Here is a 23,150-nt window from a genome sequence, read left to right on the forward strand (position 1 = left end):
GTGGGATTACCATATGGTAATGCCCCTGCTCCGAGCCTCCTCATTGGCTGTGAGGACTAGACCACGCCCCCGTCGGGTACTAATGTGTATTTAATTAATGTAAATCTATGGAATGTTTGTGTGCATATTGTGCTTCTGTACTTTTCTCTAACGTGTGACGTAAGGATTTAGGTGACCCAGTATGTAATTGGACAATATCAACAATTCTTTTTTTATTGCACATTTGTTTTAAAACACAATCACCCAACAATATTAACTAAATGGCTATTTGCTTCCAGGTAAGTTCTCCAGGGATGCTCGTGTAATGATGGACAAATTGAGAAAACAATATAGATGTCCACCAGTTGCACCCTGGTCACAGTATAAACAAGCATTTTAGAACATTCATTTGTAGAGCAAAATGTAATGCCCAAATGTACAGTCAAACATTGTATACTACAGAGGAAGTGTTGCAACAGCAAACACGTTGATTATCATACCTCATTTGCCATGAGATAAAACATGAGGGTTTCATTGGAGGAAATTGGAGAAAAAAAATGTCTATGCCCATCAGAATCAATTGTCTCAGATATATATGTTCAGTCAAATTCCTGATCCACAGAATTAGAACTGAAAGAAATGCCCAGCAAATAGCTATGCAGCCACAATTTCGTGTTGCGTTATTTAAGGAACTCTATTTAAAACTGTAGAAACGCACAGGTCGCTGTGCCACAGACGGTCTAACCACCAGTTACTGCATCACATATGCCAACATATGCCCATCAATGTGCAAATAATCATCTCCTTATCCTTCTAGACCCATGCAGTGGCTTTCAGTTCTAGGAGGACACATCGAAAGTAAAACAATTTCAAATGTACTGTACTTCCTTTAGACATGTGCTGCTTCAATCATACCTAGCCTCTCTCCTTTCCTACCATCAAAGCACGTTTAAATTAATTTGTGTTTCGGTATGATGGCACTTTGCCCTAATTAGGGTAAAAGACAGTGACCCAAAAGGTACTTTGCATAATTTAGTGTAAAAGACCATTGCACACTTGCCATGGGACCTAGCCAGAACTATGGCTTTAACGCATAGCCACTAGCCACTTTGCACATCTAAGGTACAAAAACATTGTCCAAGCGCCATGGCCTGTGCTCATGGCCTTCCATCATGGCCAGTGGCCCTTTTGATCAATCAGGTTAAAAAGACTGTGTCCAACAGGCCATGGCATTTGCCCATGTCCCAGTGGCCACACCATTCGTCTTGGGCCACTGCCATTTTTCCCCAATTAGGGTAAAAGACTGTGTGGCCCACTGGCCATGGTCTTTGGCCAGTGCCCTACCCTCCAACTCTTGCTGTCGACCCCTCCCCTCCTTTTCTGATCTCCCCACATTCCCTTGTGGTCAAAATGCCCTGCCTCACTTCCTATGACACATGTCATATTACCACAATAAATCTGTGGTAATCCCTCAAAATCTCCACAGGAAGAAGAAAATGATCAAAATGAAAAGGGCTCTGTCTAGGCCGCCCCAAAGTGTACAAATCACCAGTCTGTCATATTTTACCCTCCCAAACCCCCCTGATGTGAAACTCCCCTTTCCCTCCTCCAAATATCATATTGAACCTGTTCCTTTTCCCATTCCAGCTGGATTATCATGGAAATTGCTCGTATTTGGAAAAATACATGGTGGCGTTTAATTTCTGAAAAAACTCAGTGCTGCAACGCACCATTGGCAGCCTATTCTCTTTCAAATACGTCAAAAACCTCTGGACAGAGCTACACAAAGCCACAAATATGAACATCTGCACCACTTTGTGCACGATTTGCTTGTTATTTTGTGACCAACCGGCAAAAACTGCACTCCAATATTGGAAAGCTGACTGGTTGTGGAAAATGAAAACTTGCTAGCACGCACTGGAAGATCAGAGAGTGGCGTGCATTTGAATATGATGATTTTAACCGTGATTGATTGAGAGTAGTTGTATGATACCGGTATCTCCACAATTTACTGGCACAAGTTTTATAATTAGCCGTTTTTTTATGTTGCAGTACGGTTTAATTCTACTGCATAGTTTAAATGTTACTGCTGGAGCAATTCATTTTTTATAGGACATACATAATAATGGGCGATTTTGCAACATTTTGATATTTTGTTAAGTTCATCTTGAAAAAATGACTTGGTTTACCATGCAAACGTTTTCTGAGTCACAGACTACCAAAAATTGGCTGAATTATCCTTTCAACGTAATGGAACCATTATGGTCTTTTGTAACAGAAAAGTGTAATCGGTAGCCATTACATTTTTAGGTAACTGAAAGAGGCTCGAAAAATTACATAAACACAAACTCTCAAAATGGTGGGAACTCACAGCACATACAAAATATGTCAACCTCAAGATTATAGCAAGAGGGCTCTCTGCACTTTTTGGCTTTTCCATCTAATGAGGAAAATAACTGAATAGTTTTAAAGATGGGAAGTTGGCCTTACTACATTTTTGTTCAACATGCTGAATCCCTTAAACATGCACAGAACATGTATGATTTCTTAAAATGAGAGCGTGAATCAGCAACCCAGGAGTTCAAATCTGATGAAGATCAGGTCTTTATGCATACCTTTCTTAATAAAATGACCAAAAGGAGGCAATTACTTCAAGATGAAATCAGATAGAGAAAGATAAGATTTCAGAGAAGTAAGCAAGATTGTACACATTTCAAAGAAATATGATGCACTTTATCAAACTACAAAACACATCACTCAGTAATAATGTTATTAATACTCCTAACTCTTCACATGCCAGCTCTCCTGAAGATGATGTAACTCCTGGAACATCTAACATCAATCCTCCAAAATGTGAATTTTTAGGAGAAATAATAATGCAATACAATGAGACAGTTAAATCAAAGAATACATTAGGCAGTGACCAAACAAAAGGCAAGGGGGTGTTGTAAAACACAAATGCATGGATAGAGATTGAGTCAGAGCTACCAAGTCTGGGGCAAACCCATAACACAAATATTGATGAGATCTCAGAATATTTATGTTTACATACTAATGACAGAACTAGGTTAAGAATATCTTCTATTCCCTTTATGGAAAAAGCCTGAAATGTACTAAAATTATGCCTCTCATGTGTTACTTCCAACAATTTGGATATGGTGTATTTATGGATGTACGTTTGTAAATTGTATAGGAATTTGAGATTAGATACATTTTTCACTAACACTAATCAATTGTCAACTTGCATACCATGCCCTGTAAATACTTTAAGAATCAGGGTGGCAGAGGCCCTTCCATGGTTAGAATCTCTAGGATTGTAAATTGAAATGTGTCAATAGATTCTGAACTCAATGATTCCTCTTTTTCAGAATTTGCACTTCATAGTCACTTCAAACCTAAGGCCTGTTTTGTTCTTACGATAATGGATAATCATTTGATATCCCAGCTTGAACAGAATGTTAAAATTGATCTTCAAAGTGTAACTTGGTCCCAACAATCTATGAAAAATGTATGGGGCCATGACAAATATTCACGAGAAACTCAATAAAACGGGTGAACCGACTATTGAAAAAAACTTTGAATTGAAAAGGAAATTGCCATTTTGGTATGATAAAGGATTCCTTAATAATGATTAATTTGACTATCTATTTGTGAAATATTCAGTGATGCCAAAGTTTTCTTTAATTCCTAGGATACCTAATGACATACACAATCAACCAGGTAGAGCTATTGTAAGTTTCATTTGCTCTTTGAATGAACACTGTTTAGTTTTGTGCATTTTACCAGTTCTCATTTGTATCTTGCTTATAATCCTATATTAAGGATACTACACCAGTACTCAATCCATATGTTTTAATTGTAAAACAGTAATTATTTTGTAGTAGACACTTCTTTGTACCCAGTTACTCATGCACATTAAAAGATACATTTTACCACTTCGGGTCAGGCAGTAATAACAGTATATTTTCCTCTGACACAGTGTACTACTGGTTTAAACATATCCTATTTGGGTGAAAGACAGGGAACAAGCTCCTATGTGTCCATTTCCTACTTTTGTTGGGGGTATTTGTGGCCCCTATTTTCATATTATTATTTTTGGGAGTATTTGCCTATCTTTAGGAGGGGCGGACCCATCCCTCTTTGAGGCTAGCAGGGATAATGCCTGTTTTAAAAGACAATTTGATGAAAGCTGTAAAGAGCGGCGCAAAGCAATCTGCGCAGTCTTTGACTAGTTTAGGTGGGCAGATGTCGCCTTTGCAGGGGGATGGTTTGAGATTTTTTAGTAGATTGATAACTTCTATTTCAGTGACATCCCTGAAGGAGAAGTCAGGTATGGTGGGTTTCGATGAGGAGGGTCAGGCGTTAGAAAGCTTGGTACCTGTCTGTTTAGGTAGTGCTTCGCAATGGCCTTTGATTTTTTTTTGGAGAAGGTCAATTTTATGTAGCATGGCTGATTGAATGCTGGTGCACCGCGCTTCATCTTTGATTATTTCATCTGGGATATTGGGGGGGGAGATGAACTCGTTGAAGATGGTAAAAATCTCTTTAGCGTGCGTTTTGGCATTAGAGATTCACGCATTGAATGCTTTGGCTTTAGCATCAGTGATGGCTGTTTTGTATTGCTTGGAGATTAAGTTGAACTCATTTTTGGTGCTGTTGCATGGGTTGGATTGCCAGCTTTTAGAGCTGCTCTTTTGTGGGATTGCATTGAGTGCTGTTCTTCAGTGAACCAGGCATTGGCATGTAGTGATTTCTTTTCTTTTTTCCATTCGAGAGGTGCTATTTTATTGATAGCTTTAGTGACGACATCTTTGTAAATGTCTGCCAGAATATTGGGGTCATTAGAGAAAGGGGGTGCTAGTTTGGGGGTGTTGAGGTATGGGCGCAGGTTATCCTCTTTGAGTTTTTTTGAGCTTCTGACCTATGCAGCGATGGCAGAGGTCAGGGTTTTGTGATTTTTGGTGATAGGAATCGAGAATTCGATGCAGTTGTGGTCGGTCCATGGCAATGAAGAGATCGAGGTGATGGTGGAGAGGCAATTATGGTCTGCGACCCAGTCTAGAATACGACCTTTGGCGTGAGTGGGATATTCTACTTTTTGGGTGAAGCCTAGGTCAGTAAGATCTTTGGAGAGGGCGACTGCAGATTTGTCTTTAGTATCATTAAATCCCAGGTTGAGGTCTCCTAGGAGAAGGGTTTTGGTGGAGCTTTTGATATTATTGCTGAGGATGTGGGTGATGCTTTCCTGAGAGTCAGGGGTGGTGCCTGGGGGGCGATATAGTAGGTGGATGTTGATAGTGCTGTTGGGTGACAGTGAGTTTGGTCAATAAGAGGTCAGAGTTGTTGGTCGAGGAGTGGCTAACAAGTCGGAGCTGAAGATTCTCCTTTTAGATGAAGGCTACTCCGCCTCCTATTCGTTCAGGTCTGTCTTGTCTGAGTATGGTGAAACCAGGTGGTAGTGCAAGAGTGACGGCTGAGCCTGATGCTTCATGTAACCATGTTTCTGTGATGGCTAGTAGGTCAATGTTGTTATTGGTTATGAGGTCATGAATATCAGATGCGTGAGCTGGGAGGGATCGAACATTGAGGAGGGCACATTTGATGTGAGGTATGATTGTGGAGTTGAGGGTAGTAGATGGGACTGGTATGTTATGTGTGGTTATATTGAGGGGTGTGGTTTGGTTAGTGGGTGGTTGCTTGTGGGTGAGAGGGTGTTCAATGTGGGGGATGCGGCAGCTCAATCTGTAGTTTCTAAGTTCAATGGGTGGGGGTTGTGTGCTGAATATTGTGGTCTGTGTGCGAGCTCTGAGTCTATCCAGTCTATGCATTCTGGCGGTGCAGGGTGCAGAGGGTGTGTTACTGCGATGTGCATGAGTTTGTAACCTGGTAACCTGGTCAGCGGGTTGTGTTGGATTAGGGGGTGGGCTGTGTGGCATGAGTTCGAAATGGGGGCGTGTTGATGTGTGGGGTTGGTGAGCAATGAGTGTGACAAGGAGAGTGAGCAGTGTGGTGGTGGCGGCGAACTTGCAGATGGCTATGGGCATGATTGTGTGCTAGGTGGATGGCAGGTGGTCAATAAGCGACCATAGGGCACAACAAAATGCACAGTGTTCAATAAGCGACCATAAGGCACAATAAAAATGCAGTGTGGTCAATAAGCGACCATAAGGCACAACAAAAATGAACAGTGTTCACTAAGCGACCATAAGGCACAACAAAAATGCACAGTGTTCAATAAGCGACCATAAGGCACAACAAAATGCAATGTGGTCAATAAGCGTTGCAGTAGGGGGTCACTTAAATTCGAGGATTCACAATGAGGGTTAGATCGGCATTTTTCAAACAGGTGCATGAGAGCACTAGGCCACCTAAATTCGAATTTGCATAGTCAGGGCTAAATCGGCATTTTTCAAACAGGTGCATGAGAGCACTAGGCCACCTAAATTCGAATTTGCACAGTCAGAGCTAGATCGGCATTTTTCAAACAGGTGCATGAGAGCACTAGGCCACCTAAATTCGAATTTGCACAGTCAGGGCTAAATCGGCATTTTTCAAACAGGTGCATGAGAGCACTAGGCCACCTAAATTCGAATTTGCACAGTCAGGGCTAGATCGGCATTTTTCAAACAGGTGCATGAGAGCACTAGGCCACCTAAATTCGAATTTGCACAGTCAGGGCTAGATCGGCATTTTTCAAACAGGTGCTATTGTTCGTCTATATATGTGCGTCGCAATGAGATTAGATGCAGCATGCAGACAGAGGTGCTGGAATGGAGTGGTCTGAGAATCTTACCAATTGTCTGATAGGTAGTAGGAGAGATCAGAGTAGTTGTATTCAGGCGGGCAGGGGTTCTGGCCCTTGGCACTGTCAGCACTGGACAGTCACGGGACAGTTGCTGGCATTACCCTCAGGGCCTTTCCAGGAAGGGCCGGCTCACGCCTGCCGGTGCCTGATTGGTGGAGATGTTGGGTGGATGAGCCAATCATCCGGCGCCTCTGGGTGAGGAAGCACAGAGGAGAGGAGGCTTTACAGGGCACGGGCGGCCATCTTAGAGTGGTTTCAGCCTCGTGTCCTCAGATGGCGCTCAAGTGGTTGTGGTTCTGTCAGGGGGACAGCCACACCACTGCAAAAAGTAAAGATTAGCAAACGCGGATGTTTCAATTATTGAGATTAAAAGAAACCTCGATGCAGATTAAATGGTTACCGCGCCTAACGCGCTAAGAGTAACCCAGAAAGGCACTATTTCCCATGCTACAGGAAACATACCTTGGTGCTGTCCTGCACGGGCTGTAGTAGCTGTGGGTCAATGCTCCTGCAGTGGCTAGATCTGGGTACTGTAGGTTATATCAATCCTGCATTGAAACCATTAGGCGTATTCTTACAAGCTACCCGTTATTATCACAGAATTATATCGCTTGCTATAGCCGTTTTTTTGCCAAATTGATAGTGTTGAATCTGACCAGTTCTGGGGAACTATCTTTTGTGGTGAACCATAAATTATTGTGAAGTCTGCTCTTTATGTCTGGCAGGTATTTTAAAATAAATTCTTGCCGACATGAAATGTCATTTTTGTAAATGATTTTTATAGGGTTTTTTTGTTTTAATGGTGTTTTTTTAAGGATATTGAATACTGTATATTGTGGAATGATTTCGTATGAATTGTATTTAAATGTTTGTTATAAACCATTTATTCACAATGAAACAAATAATTACAAAACTATGGATTCTTTAACAAAATAAAATATCTTGTTGGCTCTTTGGATGCGTGGTCCTTCTTTTCTGCTCCAGCATAACGACCCCTTCCTAAGGAAACCTTTAATGTTGACTGAATGCAGGGTGAAATTGTTTTCCTGCATGCACGGTTTGCCAAGGCTGGTAAGGCATGCCAAGGTATGAAACACCAGCAAGTGTTACCACATTTGAAGTGGTATATGAATGCTGCATTATTAAGCTATATCATGAAATCTAAGGTCACCAGTGATACTGTCAGAAGGTCCAGCATCATATTTGGTATGAAAGCAAGTTAGCTATTAAGTGTGGGAACCACATGTGTTATAAAACTGAACAAATTGTTGATTGCCCCAGGACCTCACTTCACATTGCATTAGGCAGGATGTTCTACTGGTTCAGGTAGACATTCAATGATTCATTGTCAAACTGCAGATAGTCAGTTTTGTTTTACTGTAATAGGAATATAGACCCTGCACACATAGATAGGTATGGGACCTACCGGGACCTTGGAGTGCAGAGAGTTTTCAAAGGTGATTGTTAAATAATTAGGACATTGTCAAGTCCTTCTCTATTACAGCCATTGTACAACTACCTCAATACTTCTTGAAATGTATTTTGGATCAACTAATAGTTTGCACTTAATAAAATGATCATGTGATGTCATCAATCTAAATGGGTGAATAATACACAATTCACTAGAAAACGAAGTAGGGGAGGCAGCAGTCGACCCAACTCAAATGTCTGCTCAACTTGTGTTGCTGAGGAACACAAACAAATCAAAGGGAATACAATGGCTACCCAATAGGGACCTCGTAAATCTGTAGAAATTCAACTCCTGTGTCATTGTCCATATTCTTCAATGGACTTAAGAGGTTGGCCTGATCGATTTACACATCCAGCTTATCTTTAAGAGGGTTAAGATCACAGGTCTAAAATACAATTGCACTCCCTACAGCATGAGATGTAAGAACTTGCCTAGGGCCCATGCAATGTTTTTCATCTTCTGTACAACAGAAAAGATGGCTGCCTGGCAAAATGCCAGGAGCGACCACTGATAGTCCTAACAGCCAAACATGCACTGGCCATGGGACAATCTAGGGGCTCCTGTAGAGCTGGCGTGCTGCAGCAATGTGGGGGGCTGCAGGTGCATCTATTATCAGGGCAGCCACAGGTTTTTGTGATCCTTTGTCAAATATTGTGGTGTGGTTTCTCTATTTTCTACAAGTCTCCTAGATGTGTAATTGTTTATATATGAAAAATGTAACTTAATGCTAAAAATAGGAAATGATATGATGGGTCATTAATAACGTGCTTAATACCCAGAGGTTTCTAAGCGTGGACCCGGGGATCGAACCTGTGGTGCTTCGTGTCGCCTTGGGCAAGCACGTTCCCCCTGAGCTAATCTCCTGAGACAATGGTTGGATGGTTATGTGAATACCCTGGTATTGTATTTTCAGATGGATTCCAAGTAAACTAAGGGCATACAGAATCAAATGCCTGCCTCCAGCCAAGGCATATCATTACCTTTCATTGCCTTCAGTCCGACATGTCTCAGGCTCCTTTTTGTTCCAATCGTAAGATTATCCACTATTCAGAAAACTCTGATTGTTTCTAATGACCAGGTGTGTTCCATATTCAATTCCAATAACCCTTCCTGTGCTGTCACTCACCCATCAGGCATCTGCAGCCCTACATTTCCCTAATCTTTTGTCAAATATGCCCCAAGCAATGCATGCCTCAGACCTCTAGGAACTCAATCCTCAGATGGTCTTAGCCTCAGAAGGTCCTCTGTCCTTATTACCACCAGTATTCGAATGTACTCTCAGACTCAAATGACACTTCAACATACAAGTCTGCTGGACCTCCATAATCATCCTAGCCTTCAGGACTCCCAAAGCAATGCACTTCTCCCTTTGCTGTAGATGCACCAAATCTTTAAGTTCAACTGGTCACAAATTGCCCCAATCGCTGATTCACCCAATCTTCAGATGGACTCAAGTCGTGCATGCCTCTGGCCCCACACATGACTCTGCATGCATTGAAGTGTGTGTGCCCATGTTCCCTGGAAGATCACCAGCCCTTCTTGCATCCCCTAGCTGTTAATGCCTTCCAAACACACCTGCACCCAAGCAGGGGTGGTCTGGGAACCAAAAGAGGACCTGGAAAAAACATTCAAGTGGCCCCATATTAACATTTTCAGAAAGCACAATCCTTTTCCTATAAGAAAATGTGGAAATAAAATAGGTTACCACACAAAAGAGTCCCAGTCGAGCCCTGCACCCAAGCACAGAAGCATAATTTTGCTCATACCGTTCACAGGCTAACGATGGGTCACAGTAAGAATAACATCCCTATTTTGACATTCATAAACTGATGGATGTACGTGGAACGATGGGGTAGTTTCCCACAGAAATCAACGTAGTGTGACAGCGGTACATTTTCAAGTACACTCTTAGTAGCAAAGTTTTCTGCTGTTAAAATGATGGTCACACTATGAAAGAACAATGTAGAACCATACCATCAGTAAAGCATTCACTTCTATTGGTTAAAGTTGCAAGCTCAGTTTAACTAGTGTCTTCTTGTTGCCATTGGAATGGATGGACTTTTAAGAGTTTTAAAGCCAGCAAAGTATTTTTTTCCTTTTAAAAAACAAGATCGGACAAGCCCCTAAATCTCTGCTTGAGGATTACTTGTTTGTGAACTACTGCAAATATGGTTAAACGACATATTTGGAACTTTCCAATTAACCAAAGCTTCACAACGCCCACAAACAACAGAGCCTGTAATTTCCTATAATGTTCCAATTAGAAAACATTGGATTTTGCTAGGTAGACGTTCAGTGTGCAAACATGAAGTGCTTCAGTTAGTGCCCTCCCCTATGTATTTTCTTGAATAGTAAATGACCACTTTCACTGCAGAGTTAGCATACTTCATAATTGTACATAAAGTCACACCGTTCTGTTTTCTCAGTGTCCGTGATTTAACAATCTGCTGCGAAATATAAGTTCGAGTTATAGCTTGATTGGGCTCGTTCATTTTTGGTAGCGCTCTAAAGACTTAAACTGTATTCAATACATTTTGCACCAGTGCAAGTGCAATTTTGCCCGTTGCAAAACTGTCTTTAATCTGGATCCTAGTGGCTCACTGGCAGAGGTGGAGACGACAAGTGGTACCCAGTGGTACCAACTGGGCCTGGACATGACACTACTCCCTTGTCACTCTGAGTCACAAGACAGGGGAGTGTCACAACCATTTAGATGGGCCAACATTCAGGGTTCAAGTCAAGGGTGCATGTAGGTGGATGGAGTCCCCCCACTTTTTTCAGAAGTAACCCCACCTTTATTCAGAGGGCACTTAGATATGCGAATTTCTGGTGACACCACATTCAATTGGTCTGTTAATGAGCACCGGCACTTTGTTTTAGGACTTGACCGTTGCCAAGATACCAATATTATTTTACAGGACACTTTACCCTTTCAGAATCATGACTAAAGGATAAATGACCACATTGTAACCTTATGGTTGGATATACGCTCAGGTTACTGCCAATTTAACATATATGAGCAGGCTTGTGAAAAACTACCGCCATATGGTTAAAGGTTCGGGTCTCGGGTTGGTCAAACATTTAGAGCATATTTTCAGTCGAACCTCAAAGAAAACACGCGGCGTTTTAATGAATTACCTTGTTAGAATTGGCCAGGTTGCCCAATGGATTGCCAACGTCACCGCTAAGAGGCACACAATACTCTCTAGTAATTATGATTGAGCTGCTTGTGTCACTCTCCCTATTTATTTCACGGTTGCAGCCATTCGATTATTTGTTGTAAATTGTCAATTATACCTTTTGGAATTTAGCATTTTCATTTTTCAAACTGTCTGAATGTCACGATAAAAAAAAAAAAAAATCTAGGATGACTGAAGGCGCTTCGAGAAGCTTCTGTTTGGAACTATTCAAGGTGATTCAAGCGATGGCATGCAAAAGTCAAAGGCAATAATTTTCCATACTCTAAAGAAAGTGTGGCATCAGGCCTTGTTTTCAACATAAGGTTCTTACTTTTCAAAGCACCTCAGCAACGAGGGTGCAAATATTGCCATTTACACATGTTTGTGTGTCCCCACGGGGGTTTAGTAATGGAAATATCCCCATTTAACTCTTTTATTTAATGTTGGGTTGCACTAAAAAAGTGCATTTGCTCACTCAGCTAGAAAGAGATGAGGGAATTTGAAAGTTCTATTTTTTTTTTCTATATGTCATCCGCTGCCTCTGTGCCAGACAGGGAGTAAATGGGAGATTCAAATCTCCCATTAGATTGGAATTGAACTTGCAAGGAACATCATTTTGAGTAGTGTTGCGAATAATGGGGGTGGTGAAAGGCACATTAACCCTGACATGGCAGAGAGCCACGGGCGCCTTATTTGGTTTGCTTTAAAGATGTTTTTCTGCAGACCAAGTATTGTGGGGCCGCTGGGAAGCATGGCCAGATACAATGTGCATGCTCTGTACTCTCAACCTCATGATTTACCACTGCAACACGTTCATTCACACAAAAGACATGACTCCTCCCTGTAAAGATGGCTCTTTGTTTGTAACATTTACAACTCACCCCCAGGGCGTGGCCTGCAGTGGTGGGGGTACAATTTTGCAGTGGAGCATCATCATCCTCGCTGAAGGAGATGTTACCCTGCTTCCAATGTTCCGTCTCAACTGCATACCTAATCGGCATACAGCACCTACAGCGGGGAGTGTTTTTGAGTCTCTCAGGGGCTTCACCTAAACGTAATGCCATATAAACCCTCCACCTTCCCATCCCTCCTTTAATATTGGCTGGTATACTTTTTGTAAATTATTGTTTTCCTCCCTCTTTTCGAGGATTTGGCAATAATGGATGTCAATGTCATTCACATTTTTATTTAGCATGAACTGTGTCAACTGAGATGGTCCTTATAAGTAATTATACCATTTGCTGAGCATAAGTGGCAGATATAAGGCAAAGGGCCCTCTAGGCAAGTTTGACAGAGGGCCCTGGGTAGGTGCATCTTACGGTGGGAAGAGTTAATGGCTCTCACAAGGTTGACAGTGATCAACTTTTGGAACAAATGTTCTCTTTGCTACTATTTGTGGTGTGTGTGTATGTTATGACTGAAAGGAAAAAGCCTGCTCACCTCAACAGATCTTGCTGACAAGGTGGTTTGTCCAGAACCACTCAAATTGCTAAAGCGGGAAAGCTGCTTTACTCTTCCAATTGTTCATCCCTTCAAAAATCACATACTCTTCTGAACCTCTTCCAAAATCTTCTTCTCCCTTCTGCATCCCTGTTCATATTCCATAATACCCTCACTCCTTTCACCTTCATTCTCTACATCTTCCATCTTCCATCTGTAACCCACCATTCTCACCTTCAATAAACTATTAATTAGCTTCCATCCACTCTACCATTTACTACAAGGAAAATGGACTTATCCACTTATCCACAGCATGAAAAACAAAACCTGTTCCCTGCAGATCTGTAAAAAGAGCCTGAGAGTTGACTACCACTGAATCATTCCCCAAGAATGAACTGTGTGCACCTTTTATTTGACATACATGCATAAATTGACATAGAAATAAAAGTACAAACCCAGAGCAAAAGAGAAGACAAGAACTGTAGAAACATCAATCTACTGATCTTCCCATCTGCTTTTCCCTTTCTGTTTCATCCCCTTCCCCTTCAAATTTCACACCCAGTCAACTTCCATCCACTCCCTCTTGCCATCATTCCCCTTTTCCACCACTCAAATGCATCCCACCATCAGGCTTTAAAACATCTGTGCCAGTTAATGGATGGCTTGGAAAAGTACTCAGCTTTGAGTTCATGGTTATCTCAAATGGGCCCCAATGTACGAAATGAAAACAAATGAAATTGCAGGCCCATTTAAAATTGCAAATTCATATAAGATCACCTTTTCTTCTATATCTTCAAAAAATGTTGGTTTAGTGAAAAGGAAAATATAGATTAGAACCAGGCTAGAGTGCCCCTTAATATGAGTAAAATCATGACATATCAATATATATGTCAATCATTATTAACTTACATAATGTTAATAACGTTATCTTGTATGCTGCGGGGATGTGTAGAATGTGCCTGAATTTAGGTTTCCTTGGCGATTCAGAAAATACATATACCAGTAACAGGATATGTTCACATCAAAAGATAAGGAATACATGTGGATTTGTGTACAAAACTGAACAGACCCACCCTTTGCCACATGTCCAAATATGATAAACCTATTAAATAAAGAGTTGTTTCTCTGGGAATGCCAGTGATTCAAGGGAAACAATTGAAAGACTCAAGCCATCAAAAATGATTAGGTCAGATGATAATGTATGGACAGATTTAGACTCTTTGTAAGTCCAAAGCCCCAGAAAGTAGACAGAGCTCTGGGATTCTGGAAAGTCTGTAGATGAGGTATAACTGCTGAAAGGATATGTGCTGAAGTTTGAAAATACCTAGAGATGAATGGAGGACTCCATTTGAAGTGAACATTGCCTAAATAGACCATATTCCATGAGAATGATTCCAAGCAGAGGTTGAAAATCAGTGAAATGACATGCTAGTTCTGCCCATTGAATAACAAACCCAAAAGTGAGTAGAAAAGGCCCAAATCAACTACATATATATCCTAGGAAATAATTTCTCTACTAGGCCTCTAAAAATGTTGGGGCCAGGGAAGTCACTGGGGGACCACCATGACAAATAGGATGCAGTAGCATTTTCAGAGTAAAACACATCCTGATTTCTATCCATCATCATCATCAAGTTTATTTCGGATATACATAGAAAATCCATAAAAACAGGACTAAAAATAGAGCTATCCAAAATTCAAAAATCTGCAACAATACAGCTATAAAAAACAATGTTATAAAAACCAAAGGGGATTACAAATATATTTCATTCATTATTCTCACTTAGCTCATTAAGGGTCAATGACTGCAGCAAACATGTCCTGTGATACAAAGCATTTTTTCAAAAACAGGAGTTAGGACCAGGTCACACAAGGTGAATCTGGCCACAACAGGTAAATCAATGCTGGCTGATACTGCACAAAAACCTGTTCCCGCAGTATTGGCCTAATGAGACAACTTCAATGGGTCACATATATAGGGCAAAACAAATCAAATGGGCTATGTCCTCATACGGGGCATCACATAGCGGGCAGGAACATTCCGCAACCCCCGGACCAAGCTGCCACCACAACCCTAAGGTGGATACAGTTGAACCTAGCCCGTGTCAGAAGTACACAGTCAATTGATGATTCAGCCCAGAGCAGGTAACCTTGAACACCCTGGGACATAATGATCGTCAGACCACGATTCTTAGACTTCAGGAGTTCTAAGCCATCCCTGTTCAGTCTTACAGTTTCATACAGGCCAGCAGTCCATCGATTTATCTCACTCCGGGATAGGGTACTATTCGGGGGGGTACAAATGCAAAAAATTCATCCCTATCAACTGTGATTTAATTTTAGACAGCCACAGAATCTTGTCTCTCAAGTCCATAGTTAACAAAAAAGTGATCAGTTCCTGAGTTAAAGTGGCATTGGCATCCCCCATAGCCTGAGCCAATGTAATACTGGTTGCAGGGAAATCATATTCTCGATTGGTGTACAGCCCAACTCCATGTGATTTCTAACCATATGCAATCCTCCTGGGGACCACATTCAAAATAGTACACTGTAGTATTTTCAGTACAAACTGTGCATTCTGTTGACAGTGGCCAAATAATCTAAAGCCCATGATTTTACAGATGCATTTTAATACTGGACTTGTGGACAAGTGTAAAACAGATCCACAGTGGATTACAAGTGTGTTCGCCATAAGAGAAATTGTGAGAAAAACAACACCATTCTAATGGGGCGAGAGGGAAAACAACTTGTCCTCTTCCATCGGCAGAAAATGATGCAATTTAAAATTCCTATAGAAATCTTTCTTATTACATTGTGCAGAGAAGAGAAAACTCAATATTAAATGGAAGTATGTGAAAACGTGGCTCAAGGGATCTCCAACCCACATTTGTCAGTTCAGAGCTCACTCATGTTGAGGCACATCTATGCCCATTTAATCATCACATGACAGCAGACAAAACATTGCACAGGTTCCTGGATCAACACACCATCCAGATAATCTGAGAAACACATGGAACCAAATGACACAGTCTGTTTGGTAAGGCATAAACAATTAGCAGAGTTTAGTCAAAATGCCCTGATCCTGTAATAGAAGCCCCTCTGATCACCACACTTAAGAGAACAGCACTACACATGATTTGCAGCGCAGAGTGTATACTGTGAATGGGTGAGTGTGTCTGAATGTGAGAGTTGTTGCTTCTTGTGAATGAGTGATGATGTGAGTGGGTGACATGGTTGCCTGATACTGAGTGGAATGTTGGAGCTCGGGAGCTGGAATAAATTGTGTGCCCAGTGGGTGTTCTTCTAAATCAGGCTCGGATCGGCCTATATGACAATAGGGTAATGCCCATACCAAAAACGCAAAATGCTAGTGTGGGCCAGTTTTCTGGGTCAAAGTGGGCCACTTTTTGTTGGCCCATGTATTCCAGTTTGATAAGTTACTTCACCATGTGGCTAGTAGTTTGACCAGTGTTACTGAATAAATATTCTTTGAAATGAACAATTTGCATCACCTTTTATCAAAAACCTCCCCCTTGGGTATTACTCAAACAGTCAGTCACAAAAGGAGTTATTGCATTGGCAACTGTGGGCCACTTTTTCATTGGTGCCCGAGACAACTGTATGGCCCAGTTTCACCCTGTTCCAAATATCTGTTCCTGAACCTGCAATCTATAACATTTGGCCTAGTAATTGGAATAAAGCTACTTGAAATCGTCACACAATGAACCTGGGTTATTTATGCCAAGCATAGCTCTACATTGTGTCCACACGCTTTGAAAGAAAGGACCCACTACTACAACTAGTGTGTGGGGGGAAGGGGTGCAGTAGGTTACAACCACCATCACTCAAGTGGCTCACAGCATCATTTAACAAAACACCAGGAAGTAAGATCCAGTTCCTTAAAAGCAGCTCTGGACATCAGGATCAATAAACAAGTATCTACAACCTACTCAATCCATACCTTTGTACTGCTTTCCTGAGAGTGGACAGTGGAAAGTAACCTAAACCCAGGGACAGTCATCCCTGGGGGATGAAATGAGCACTGGATGCCATATGTAAAAGGCCACGTCAGTGGGGGACATGCCCCTAAGTAAAAGGCCTCCACTGGAACAATGTGGAAAATGAGGCTAGGAAATCAAAGTGAGAAGGAGTGAAATTGAGCCTCAAAACTTCATAACAATTAAGACTGCCATCTGCCATGCATAAGGGAAAGGCATGGGACAAAGATTGCCAAAAGCACTGTAGGGCTGATATAACAGTCTCAGAAACCACGGCCCACAGAACCCTCAATGGGATATCAGAATTGTGTACTGCAGTTGCAGTGGAGCAGATTGTTTCTGTCATAAACATTAAATAAAATGAATCATTCCATTTTTTTCCCTTCACACTAAAATACTGCTCATCAAATTGTTTAAAAGATGTTTAAAATATGAACTCAGTGTCTGTCCATCATGAGCCCATCACAGAGGAAACAACAGTGTACATAATTCATCAGGTGATGTTGAACTACAGTAGAATGAAGGTCTTTCCATGGCTGAAACTAACAATTACATTACAATTTTTGCCTCTAAAGTGACACCATGCCCAGCCAGATGTGCACTAAAGCTTCTAAAAAATGTAATGATGTTGCCCTTCTTTAACCACTGTGTGCAGTGAACTACTTTGCAAGGGTTTTACCAGTGGTCGAAGTGTCCGAAAAGAAGAATTGGAACTATGTTCCCTGCTGGTCTTCCCCGCTCCCCAAAAACCCTATCCCTGAGCACCCTCCCACACACAATTCAAACCCCCCAAACAAACACACCTGATATTTATGGGAATGTGCACTACAGTGAACTGAAGTGCAAGCTCCAAATTCTTCCTACACTTTTATTTTAAAACAAAACCATTCCAGAATGGTTTCTTTTTAAAATAAAAGTATGGGAACTGTTAAACTTAAAAATAATAAGTATGAGAGCACCACTCCTGACCATTCCCACCCACTTCAACCTCTGGGTTTTACATGTTAAAATTGTGTGCATTTCCAAATGTTCATTTTAAAGTGGAATGGAGCTAAAAGGCCTTGTTGGCTAAGTGGGGCAGGCCTAATCTTGGTTTTGTTTCTCTCTTTTGTCTTCAAATGTGAAACTAGATTCCAAAGCCCATGTTGTCATGGGGATTCAGGCATGGGTCACTGCAAACAGGAGGGCTTTCCCTTAAGTATACAAAGAATAGAAGGCTCTGAGGTCAAATTTGCAGCGTGGGCAAGATAAAGGTAGTTCTGCTCTCCAGTTTTATGACCCCAGGCCACTAAGGCCCCAATAAACCTTGCCTTAGCTGGCAATTACCTCTTGGAATGTGCCAGATAATCTCAATAAAGGGCCCCTCTTGATGTCACAGTCAGTTACAGACATATGGCTGGGACGGGGGGGGGGGCAGATTTAAGGAGAGAGTTGATTTCCCATTCTGTAAATGGGGAGACATGGTTTTCATCATGTAACATCAAAAATATTTACCCCCACACTAGTCATTGTAGGATTTCTGAAAAGCTGTCAGTGTGCCACTTCTGGTCACCCCAAAAAGATTTTTGTGGACCCAACATATCAAAAGTTATTAATGAAAAACTTAATGTTAATGTGACATCTGTATGGATGTGAGAACCATAAACATTTGATAAATCATGTAACACATGATTCATATGCCACCCACAAAGAGACACATTTTTCACTGATATCATTCTGGAGTAAATGGAAAAAAAACTGTAGCTCCGCACAGGAATGACATTCAAACTCCTGAGTTGCGCCATTTGACTCGTAGTAAAATATAGATTTTAAAAATTCTGTCATATGTGTTAAAATATGAAGATTAAGGGATCTTGTCCTGCAGTGAGATTTTTATGTCCCTGAAGCAAACCCAGCCCCCCTGTTGAAGGAAATGATGGAGTGGTTCCCTCCCCTGGTGTCCCAAAACACTCCTACATTTTCTGAACCTATCAACACATAGATGGGAGTGGACTAGTGATGCTCCACCTATCTGTTCTGCGAGAACTATGACACATTAGTGATGTCACTTGCCCTAAAACTAGGTAACTCCACCTCAAATCAGGACTCAGGTGATCTACATGCCAAAATCTGGAGCAACATCCAAGCAGTGAGGCCTAAATATTGCAGAGGAAACAGGAGACCTAGTAGCTGCATTTGGACCAATTGGAGGAAGGAGGAATCCTTGACTGACCCCCTTGACTGTCCCAGCAGTGGTGCTCTGATGCTCGCTGATGTCCAGCATAGCCCTTTCCCTTGTACGTATGGATAACCCCAGCCCTAAATTGCATGAGCCCTTTATTCTTGTAGTCTTGCCTTCAATATTTCCCCATTGGAAATTCCCCTTTGAATAATACTTTGTTTGCCTGTGTATTTCAGTCACTGCCCTGTGAAGAATCCCCATTTGCCTGTGTAAATCCTTAGTATATCTTTATAAGTAAATCAATTATTTTCCCCATTTATTTCACAGGATGTGTATGGTGGGAATTCAAAACCAACCACCTCATCCCATTGCCTTGTGAATTTGTATAGTTATAAAGTGTTGCCCAAAGGAATTCATCCCATTTTGATCTGAGATACAAATGTGTTCCTGTGTTTAAATTGTGCCCTGCTGAACGAATTTCCATTTGCAACTGTGTTTCCTATTGTATCTGTCATTTTAAACCAAATTTGATTTTCCATTCGCCAACTAACCCCTTTCCCAGATCCTACCTGTCATTTGCAGCCTCAGTAAAAAAAAATTCCATTTCCATTTCCATTGAAATTGAGTTTAACAGCCCAAAACATTATTTTGCCCTTCTATTCCTCTTTCTCCAGTGTGTGTTCGCCTATCTTTCTAAACCTATGCAACTACGTTATCTGTTTTCTATCTCTCCCATAGTAGTGGTGAGAAATAATTAAAAACCCCATTCATCCACTGTACTCTAAAAAAACGGATGTTGCCCTGCTTTGCTGGCTCCCCATGTTGTTTCTGTGGGTACTACACAACAATTGATTTTTCCCATGTTCTTACTCCCTGCCACTGCCTCCCACTCAAAGAAATCCAGTCTAATTGATGTTTGGGGATTGAGTGTTGCAGGGGGAGTGCTTAACACTGGTGCTATTATTTTGTGTGAATTGCTCTTATTTTGTCTGATCATTAAACAAGGAAGTAATTGTGACAGTATATCTTAACCTGGTCGCTTAAAGCGGTCACTACATTTTGTGTTGCCACAACATTGGCGGCTGTTGTAATTTGCTCAACCTAATTGGCCATTAAATAATACATTAATAAATATCTTACTGAAATGAAGCAGCTCCAGCCTTCTTAAAATGTCTTGTTAGCTTTAATACCAGTTTCACAGGAATGTTTACAAGTACTTTTATAAGTTACATTCAAGTTACATATAGGACAATAACACTGGCGGCCCATCACCCAGGCAGAGGGCTAATCAACTGACCTGGCTAGAACCTGCACCACACATTCTCACATTCAGGCATCAACACTCCAAATGGCATCGCAACATTCCTGCTTGCCTAGGTAAGCCATACAAAACACATCTCCTCCTTTGCATTAGCCCAACGTACACAACAAAGCGCTACACAACACATCTCCCCTCCCTGCATTGGCATAACACACAAATGAAAAACTGCACAACACACACCTCCACTCACACCTGCACCACCCATTCACACCGACTCTTATCACCAGGTCATGCACACAACAAGTGTACTAACACTCTTCCACCCACAAGACACCCGATGCCCTGGCCAGGCACACCGAGACCAACAACCAATGTCACTGAAACACTCTGAACCCTGATGAGGATAAAAGGAGTAATAAATGAACACACTGTGCAGCTGAACACAACTGCCTGTGTGCAGGGAAACAAAATGAACGTGGTACGAAAACCACTAACCAAGGTACACGTTTCACCCTGCATGACTACTACCACAGTCACACCCACACCATAACCGGGGGCGCTACCACCCAGCACTCAAACCTTGTTTAACCATGCAAGACTACAACCAGTCATGCCCTGACTTTGACTGGGACGCTACCACCCAGAAATAATAACCATTGACCCTGCGTGACATCAACTACAGACACGCGAACACTACCGCTGGTGCCGCTACCACCACTAACAAGCATACGCTGTTTAACCCTAGATGACACCAACAACAGTCACGCCAACACCTCATTTGGGAGCGCTACCACCCAGGAACAATGTACCTTTGTATGACCCTGGGTAACTCAAATCCACAGTCACCCCAAGGGACCCTGCCCGATATACCGAACAAGCACTTAAATAACAATAAGGTAACCAACCATTTGGATATAGCAGACAACAACATATACCCTACATGCTGACCTGGCAAATTTTCTGCCATCAACGTAACCTAACCAATATTTCCAGCAAGCACCAACACATGCTTTCACTTGCTGACCTGACAAACTCATACCATCAGCACAACCGGACTCATGCATGTGACGATACAATTACAAATGCCCTACACACATAAGTGGCAGTCATGCACCATCATCTCACCCAATCCATACACCTGGCACCGCTTCAACAGAGCTCGCCAAGCAACATTGGAGGCGCTACCTCGTGGGCAACCTCGTAGAATACACATCCATACTATATAAAGGACTGGAAGCGCTACCCCCAGTCTGACCCATCACACACGTCACATATGCAGATCCATATCTAACAGGTACCTCTGCACACTGCAAACCATGCTAAAATAGTAAAATTGGTGACAACATTTTGTGCTTTTGATATAACACTCCAGGTCCCATGAACCCAACCACAAAAGCAACCCGACATGTTCCTTGCCTCATAATATAGGACATGCCAGCTCATGATAAGAGTCTTTTGCCTGTTGCAGGCTCTAATATACACTTAGAATTCTTGTCCCAACAAGTCCATGTTGCCACGAGACAACCTAAATGCTGAAATCCTCAAAGTGTTATACTACATTTTTGTGTAACACTGCCTCCTAAACCGCTTTGCATCATACCAAAAATTATACTTAATGCTAAAAGTTCATGTCATCTCCTGTGACCCTAAGCTGCAAATCCTCAAAATCATTAAACCTAGAAACCTCACACCACATCCAAGCCGTACACATAACCATCCACTCTTAAAACACCAGATACCAGACTAAATTCTCAAACACATGTGGCATTCACCCCGCCCACTTCACAAATATGCCTTCCCACCCATAACCCACATTAAACATTGCCTAGAAGTTCACAGTCCATGGATGATGAAAATCCCTCACCCCACCAACCTAGGCAAAAAGGATATGCTGTAGACTGACATATCTCCAGGAAGACACCCTGCAATCAGCCAACTGCAGTAAATTCTGTACCCATATTCACTCTCCTTCCCTGCCGTCCTGTAGGCTGATACAACTTCCCAGTACTTTGGGCTCCTTTGTAGATGCCCACGTCGCAGACCCTTGCTGATGTACACATGCACACAAAATCTCCTTCTGTCTGCCGCTGAAGTCAAAATTCACATTCAGTTTGCCGTTGATGCCACATACATTACTGGGATAGGCCACCTATGTACAGTACTGTGGATCCCTTCAAAGTCACTGTGCGCCACTTGCTCCTGCACACCCAAACCAATCCTCATTTATTTCCATTCATATCGCAATGCTAACAAGGAAGCCCTTCAGCGGCTCTGACCATCATCATTCCATGCTCAGCATCGCGTGACATCATCACATATCAGACAACTGTTGGGTCCTTTACTCGCCTGCCTTGATACCCTCGGCGATGCTTCCCTTCCTGTTAATATACCGAGGCAGGGATCCTCAAACATGGCAAACTGCCAACAATCTACGCAAGCCGAAAACTCTCGCCGGAAAGTTGGGCGAAGTTCATTTCTTTCGTTCACCAATTCCCCCAACAACAGCATGAGGTCATCAATCACCAATGCGCCTCGGAGCCGTGTAGAGCTCCGGATGACCACGGTCATTGCACTGGCTTACGAACTGGAAGATACAGCCTCACTGCTCCTCGTTACTTTAACCCGCCACTTGGGCTTTAAGAATGAGAGAGTTGTCCATACTGGTTAAACAGACACCATTATCTACCGAAACGTGTCTCTGGGGCACAATTCAGCTAAAGACAAGAGTGCTGCTCCCTCTAGGTGCAGATGGTTGCTCCCTCTCCCGCTTATGAGACCCAGCTGCCCCCTTTCTCCAGCTGATAGGAAAGGTTGGCTTTCTCCAGCAGATGGGTCACCTTCCCCTTCCAGACCGCA

General features: G+C 42.1%; 1 protein-coding gene across 1 annotated transcript in view; it reads right to left on the minus strand.

Moving 5' to 3' along the window:
• PLPPR5 (phospholipid phosphatase related 5) overlaps positions 1-23,150 on the minus strand; it is a 1,134,012-nt gene that overhangs the window by 1,057,887 nt on the left and 52,975 nt on the right. The window lies entirely within an intron of this gene.

This window comes from Ambystoma mexicanum, chromosome 1q, assembly GCF_040938575.1.
Source record: "Ambystoma mexicanum isolate Mex_15411 chromosome 1q, UKY_AmexF1_1, whole genome shotgun sequence".
In the NCBI taxonomy this organism is placed as follows: domain Eukaryota; kingdom Metazoa; phylum Chordata; class Amphibia; order Caudata; family Ambystomatidae; genus Ambystoma; species Ambystoma mexicanum.